Genomic DNA, 7424 nt, shown 5'->3' on the forward strand with positions numbered 1-7424 from the left:
TGTTAGGAGGGAAACTTAGAAACTATCTTGTCCAACTTCTTCATTTCCTATGTGAGGACATGGAGACTCAGAGATGTTGAGTAACCTCCCCCAGGTCACACAGCTAGAATGCCCTTCTACTGACAGATCAGTGTGTGCTCTGTCCTGTACCCACTGCTGTACAACCTGGCTTATGCTTCCAAGTAAAGCAAGGAGAGAAGTTATACACGTGGGCGCAAGTAACATCCCGGAGGCCACAAAACATTTATTTTGAAATCAATGACTCCTTCCAGTGTAATCTGTTTTTGAATACATGGGGTGGGGGGACGATTACATTTCTATAGAGCTCTTCATGTTTCCAAACCCTTTGGAGCTGAGAATCAGTATTGGACCTCATGACCACCCTGGGAGAGGTGTGGGCAGACATTGCTATTTCTGCTTTTCTGATGGGAAAACAAAAGCCAAGAGATGCCACATACCTTTCCCAAGGTAATACAGCCAGGTAGTGACAGAACTGTTATCTGGCTTGGAACAGTGCGCCCAACCCTACTACTTTTCTGTGTACCAATATGTCATACAGGAATTACAGATGAGAAGAGCACAAGTATTCCTAATGCTATTCATAAGCCATCTTAAACCCCATGTATTTTTTTTTCTGAAAGAAACTATTCTTCATGTAATCAGTAAGTTGGCAAAAAAGATAACTAGATTTTCCAAGTGATATTCATAAAGTAAATGCTATTTCAGGATAGATACTAAGCATTTCCAATGTTCCTTAGGTGTTTCCTTTCCATGGTAAAGTGTAAGATATATTTAAATCAAGCTTAGTCTGGGAAACTAGCACATTGCAATTAAAAATGCAGCCCTTTAGTCTTGCAATTCTCTGTCAAAAGCCCTTTCACAAAAGAGGGTATTTTAATTCAAAAAATAAAAGACAGACACTTCCAGCTTTCCTTACCGGAGGATGCATAGCTACCATTTGCAGCTAACACATATAACGAGAAAATACACAAACAAATAGCGTCTGATCTTGCTTTGCTATGGGGTGTTTTCATCTTTCAAGAGACGAGGGAAAAACAACCTCAGAACTTTACCACCAAAACTTCCAAATTTATTGCAACACAACGTAATGGCAAAATGCTATTTTCTTAGCGCTCACATTTTTGAATAACCACCATGGCCAAGAATGCCTGGTTTTATTTTTACAATAAACCCAAAGAAAATCTGGAATTCCACTCTCAATCTGGGGATGGCCAAGATGCCTGGGTTTTTTGGAGCAAACCATTGAGGCTAACTGTTCAATCTTATCCTCTCTGTTTAACCTGTGCTTGAGGCATTTATTTCATGTTTATACTGGTTTGACACAAATCATGCTTAAAAGAGATTTCGTACCCGGTTTCGCTGTGCAAAGTTGAGCTACAATAGTAGACTTAACAATGCCAGCCCTTTCTGGGGCTTATCAGTTAAAGAAGCATTCAGCCTAAGAAAACACTTCTAGTGGAAACAAGATACAGAATTGTACATCTAGCCACATTCCACTGAGATCTGTCTGAGAGAAGTTTAGATCCACGCTAAATAATTTCTCTTCATTTAGCATCAATGAATCCCTTTCTTGCACTGCTTTTCATCCATTGTTGGAAGCAATTTGTTACATTGCTATCATATTCCATAGAGGAAGCAAGGTATAAAAACGGGCAGCAGAATAAAGAGACTTAGGTCATACTTTTCAACTTATTTTAACCATCATTAAATTGGTTTAAAAATATGTTCAAAAATTTTATTCTGATCTTATCTCAGCACAATTTAGTTATAGTTGATATACATAATATTAGTCATTTACAAGGATGTCAATTACCCCCACTCCCCTCCCAATTCTCCTAAGACTAAAGTTTGTACAGACTGATGACTTGGTCAAGGTATACATTGTAGTTTCTTAAAGATAAATACACTTTAAAGTTTTTATAATAAGGAATGGAAAGCAAACTATCTACATAGCTTAGTAATTCATCAGACATACCTTGTTTGAAGAAAGCAATTTTTTTTCAAAAATTTTCCACCACACAGAATGGATATCCTTTTTCCCTTAAGCTTTTCTGCATCACAAATTCCATCCAAATTATTCTAAAGAAGAAACAAGGAGAGGTCCAAGCAACTTTTCTCTTTTCTCAGAGGAGCTAATCAAACATTCCCATCAACCTCTCAGCACTTTGAAAAGCACATTTAGCCACACACACACACACACACACATGCACATGCTCACACACACACACTCTCACACACTGCTTCTCACACTGGTTTTAGTGCTGAATTAGGCGGTCCTCTTTCAAATTTCCACTCCCACTTGCTTTTCTTTGGGGTAAGGATTTCTAAATATTCATTTCTAGCCTAAAGCACACATTTTCAGTAAGCAAATTCTATAATTAGAAATTCTAAAAAGCAGAAGAGACGTGCTTAGAAAAAATGGGAAATAAAAAGTAGGCTTTAAAAAGGACTTAAACGGGGCAATTAAATTTTCTCTTTCTTTTTCAAATGCTAGTGAGCAGCTGATTAAACTGCATAAGGAAAGAACACTGTGCCAATACCACCAAGCTGGTCCTACTGGACTCTCTCTTGGAGTGGAAACACTTTTCCTACATAGTAATGTTATTTGTTTATTTTTTTCTTTGTTTAGCTCGCTTAGGTCCTTTCTGCATTTTGGCAAGCTTAATGAAATGACTGTAGTCCATGCTGCTAGTAACGGGACACAAGATAAGAATAGTGGAAGGCAAAACCTGACTCATGTTTCAAAAAACTGATGGTGGCGAGCTTACATCATAAGTGAAATCTGCCGATTTTAGTTATTATTGGTATCACCGATTAAACTGAAGGGATACAGATGCAAAACATATATCAGCATATCACACCATTAAAACACACACACACACACACACACACACACACACACACGGAAATGCACATCTGGCACTCCTGGAGATTCAAATGTGTATCACCCTAACAGAGCATCTTCTCTCCAGCAGGGCGAGAGGTAGCACAGAGCCATTCCTCCTCCTGCTGGGGAGTATGCACTCACGCAGCCCCAGAGGAGAATCCTCCCTCCCAGCAGCCCTACCTGTGGGCTCTGAGATAGTTCCTTATTTAAGATTAAGGTTGGAATGCTATTTAGCTTTTTTCCCCTCCATTTGGTTCTGCCTTTAAATTATTTCTTAATCCTATTTCTTCCTCCAAAAAACCCTGGGCCTAAGACCATTGGCAGTTAAGAATGGTGCTGCCACACATGGAGGATGTCTTGCTTCTACCATCAGGGAGTCAGGGAAGGTTCAGATGAAATGGCAGCCCAGAGAGTATTAACGATGATAATAATAATTGCCTTTTTTAAAATCAAATGCTTACTTTTGCTAGGAATGGTGATAGTCCTCTACATTTATCACCTTATTTAACACTTAGAAGAACCTGGAAAGGCCAGTACTATTACTCCATTCCTCAGATAAGAGACCTGAGGCTCAAAGAGATAGTAACTTTTCCAGGGTCACCCAAACAGAAAGGTAACAACTGGCATTCAAATTCAAGGCTGTCTGATTCAGAGGCAACTTGCTGTGTTAGCTTCCATATTAGTCTGGAGCTTCTTCTCTTTTGTTAATTTATTTTCTTATGTTGAATAAGGCAGAAATCAAATGCAAATGTATTGAAAAGCATACGAAGAGATGCTCAAAGACAAGTACAAATTAAAAACAATGATGTTTGCCATGATGAAAAATTCTGGAACTACTAATTACCCCTCATACATGGGGAATGTGTTCCAAGACCCCTAGTAGACACCTGAAACTGATGATAGTACTGAATCTTAATACATACTATGTTTTTTTCCTATATCTGCATACCTATGATAAATTTTAACTTAGAAATTAAGCACAGATCAACAATAACAAGTAATAGAATAGAACAATTATAGCAATATACTGTAATAAAATTTATATGAATGTGATCACTCCCTCTCAAAATATCTTACAGTACTGTACTCTTCCTGTAATGGTACAAGATAGTAAGGTGCCTGCACAGAATGAGATGAAAGACAGAGGTATCGTGATATAGCATTAGGCTACTATTGACCCTTAGGTGATTCATTGGAAAGATCATCTGTCTCCAGACCAGGTTGACCTTGGATAAGAGAAACCACAGATAAGAGAGACTACTATGGATATTGATGGTTGTGTATTATAAATGTAATTAATGCTAATGCGTTAATGAACCTAAAATGGTTAGACTAGTGAATGTGTTGTTATATATGTTTCATGATAAAAAGAGAGAAAGAGGGACACTCAGTGGCTGAGTGTCTGCCTTTGGCTCAGATTGTGATCCCTGGGTCCTGGGATCAGGTCCCACATCAGGCTCCCTGAGGGGAGCCTGCTTCTCCCTCTGCCTATGTCTCTGCCTCTCTCTCTGTGTCTCATGAATAAATAAATAACATCTTTTTAAAAATAGAGAAAGAGAAATCCTCTTTTATTTTTAAAGATTTTTAAAAATCATTTATTTGAGAGAGAGAGAGAGAGAGAGCGAGCACAGAGGGTAGGGGCAGGGGGAGAGGGAGAGAGAAACCCAAACAAGCTAAACACTGAGCACGCAGCCTGATGCGTGGCTCAATCTCACAACCCTGAGATCATGAACTGAGCCAAAACCAAGAGCTGGACACTTAACCAACTGCACCCCCAGGTGCCCAAGAAATTCCCTTTTAAAAAAAGTACTGAAGGGGCACTTAGGTGGTTCAGTCAGTTAACCATCTGCCTTTGCCTCAGGACAGGATCCTGGGATCTTGGGATCCAGGCCCACATGGTCAGGCTCCCTGCGCAGCGGGGAGCCTGCTTCTCCCTCTCCCCCTGACTGCTGCTCCCCCTCCTTGTGCTCACCTTCTCTGAATAAATAAAATCTTTAAAAATATTATTTAAAAAGTCATGAAATATCACCTTATTTTCATTAGATGAACAAAAATGAGAAAGCTGGAAAATGCCCATGGCAGACATATGGTGGCCCTACTGGGTTGCTGGTGATGTGGGCAGATGTGACTATTCTAGAGAGCCATCCCAAGTACTTAGTCACAGTATGTGTGTGCCCAGGGACCCGGGAGCCCTCCTTGTAGGCTTCAGTGAGTAGTCTTCAGTGAGCTTCTTGCACAGGGCCAAGAGAAGTCCATCCCTGGAGAACCAAGGAGTTAAGTATGGGACATGCACAGTATGAAATATTTTGCAGCAGCTAGAAACAAAGGACTATGTGTGGGGTTTGAACATCAATTCCTTGGGGCCAGATCACCTAAGTCTGACTCTTGGTTTTGGCGCCTGACATTTGACAAGTAACCTAACCTCTCTGTTTCTTAGTTTCTTCAACTATAAAATGGGAAAAATAATAAAACCTGTATCACAGAATTATGACAATTAAGGGAATTAATACTTGTAAAGTTTTTGGAATCTTACCTCGTGTGAGGCAAATACAATATTAGTGTTGTTTAAATAAGCCTGATGCACATAAACAATACTATATTCATTTTGTGTTGCTGGGTGACAAATAACCACAAGTTAGTGTCTTAAGACAATACTCGGTTACTGTCTCACAGTTCTGTAGGTGGGAAGTCCTGGTGTGGTGTGACTGGCTTCTCTGCTCAGGGTCTCACAGGCTGAAATCAAAATGTTGGCTGGACTGGGCTCTTACCTAGATCCTCTGAGAATCTACCTTCAGGTGGCTCAGGTTGTTGGCAAAATTTGGTCCTTTGTAGTAGTGGGTTGAGGTCCCTCAAGGGTTGAGGTCCAGGAAACTGAGGTCCTCAGTTTCTTGCTGGCTGTCAGCCAGAGGCTGCTCTGAACTCCAGAGGCCATCCGACTCCTTGCCACATGGCTCCCTCTGTCTTTAAACCATCCAGGGCATGTTGCATCCTTTACATGCTTGGCTCTTCTCTGACTTTCTCTTCTGCAAATGGACCAGAGAAAATTGCTTTTCTAGGGCCTCTGTGATCAGTGTAGGCCCACTGGGATAATCTTATCTAAATGTCAACTGATTAGGAACTATAATTACATCTGTGATCTTGCTTTGCAATGGGACATAACATAATCGTGTCCTACAGGCAAAGATCCTGGGCCATTTTAGAACTCTGCCTACCACAGCTATTGATTTTACAAACATTACTTTGAGGGAAAGTAAGAACCAGAATGAGAAACATAATACCGGAATGATTAATTTTATGCGTCAATTTTATGTGTCTAACTTACTGACTGCAGATCCTGGATTTCTCAGCCTCCCTGTTAGCCAATTCCTTACAGTAAATCTCTCTCTCTCTCTCTCTCTCTCTCTCTCTCTCTCTCTCTCTCTCTTTCCTTTTGATTCTGTTTCTCTGGAGAACCAAGACTACTACAAATGCAATTATGAAAATGAAAATGTACATAAAACAACAGCATACATTTTGCAGGAACACTTGTCGGTGAATGTATACTCAGCAGACCCATGGTCTTCTGAGCCTCGTACTTGCTATTGCTGATGGCTTCTTCTGGGTATCTGCATGGATTACATGCTCAGTTTCTCCACAGCTTTGCTCAAATGTCAAGTCCCGAATGAGGCTCTGCTTGGATACCCTGTTTAAGATAGCCCCTCACCCCCCAGCATTTCCTCTTCCTCTCCTCTGCTTTATTTTTCTCAGAGTGCTTATTACATTTTAACAATATTTACTACTTAATTTTTCATTGTGCATCCTCTACTAGATTGTAGGCTCTGGGAAGATAGAGGTTTTTTATCTGTTTTAGTAGCTGACATATTATTCCTAGCTATTTGAACTGATGCATACTAGATATACAGTATGTATTAGTTAAATGCTTACAAATACATTAAAATGCTTACCTGGGGCGGGGGGGAGGGAATTAGAGTGGCAAATTGGGATACAATGGAATAAAAAACATTATAGTAGAAGTCCCAGAGTCTTGTGTGGACCAGTGATGATGGTGCTGAGAACTGACTGGACCCTTCACACCTAAGGCCAGCAGCAGCAGCCATGCCTGAGCAAAGGTCAAGCTGGGAGCATCAGGGAAATCTCTGAACCTCTTTAATGAAAACAAGATCACAGCTTCCTGGTAAGTGGCCTTGAGCTTGCTACTCAGCATAAACTGAACTTCTACATTGTTTCTGGTTGAGAACAGAATTGGTGATATTCGGGTTTTCCTACATTACTGCTTGAGATTCTGTTTCACTTATAAATCACCTATGGATGCTTGAAAGCATAAGTTCTCTCCTAAATAACTATTTGTCACTACATAAACTTAGTGTCCCAGTCTTTACTGTATCTAGCACAAAAACTCCAATCTCTTAGAACATTCTCTATTAAAAGTTTTTATTATTGTCATAAACATTGAACTTGATGGCTCTTTAAAATACTGCCTCATTTTTTTTTTTCCACTCTGGAGATAGAACTCAGA

At 40.0% G+C, this 7424-nt stretch overlaps 1 protein-coding gene across 3 annotated transcripts in view; it reads right to left on the minus strand.

The window, feature by feature from the left end:
- VIT (vitrin) overlaps window positions 1-2232 on the minus strand; it is a 105035-nt gene extending 102803 nt beyond the window's left edge. For all 3 annotated transcript variants that reach the window (XM_041757467.1, XM_041757468.1, XM_041757466.1), the window contains exon 1: window positions 1997-2232. The gene's annotated coding sequence lies outside the window, so the exon portion shown is untranslated. The remainder of the gene's footprint in view (window positions 1-1996) is intronic.
- Window positions 2233-7424: the final 5192 nt, after the last annotated feature.

This window comes from Vulpes lagopus, chromosome 5 (assembly GCF_018345385.1).
Source record: "Vulpes lagopus strain Blue_001 chromosome 5, ASM1834538v1, whole genome shotgun sequence".
Classification (NCBI taxonomy): Eukaryota; Metazoa; Chordata; class Mammalia; order Carnivora; family Canidae; genus Vulpes; species Vulpes lagopus.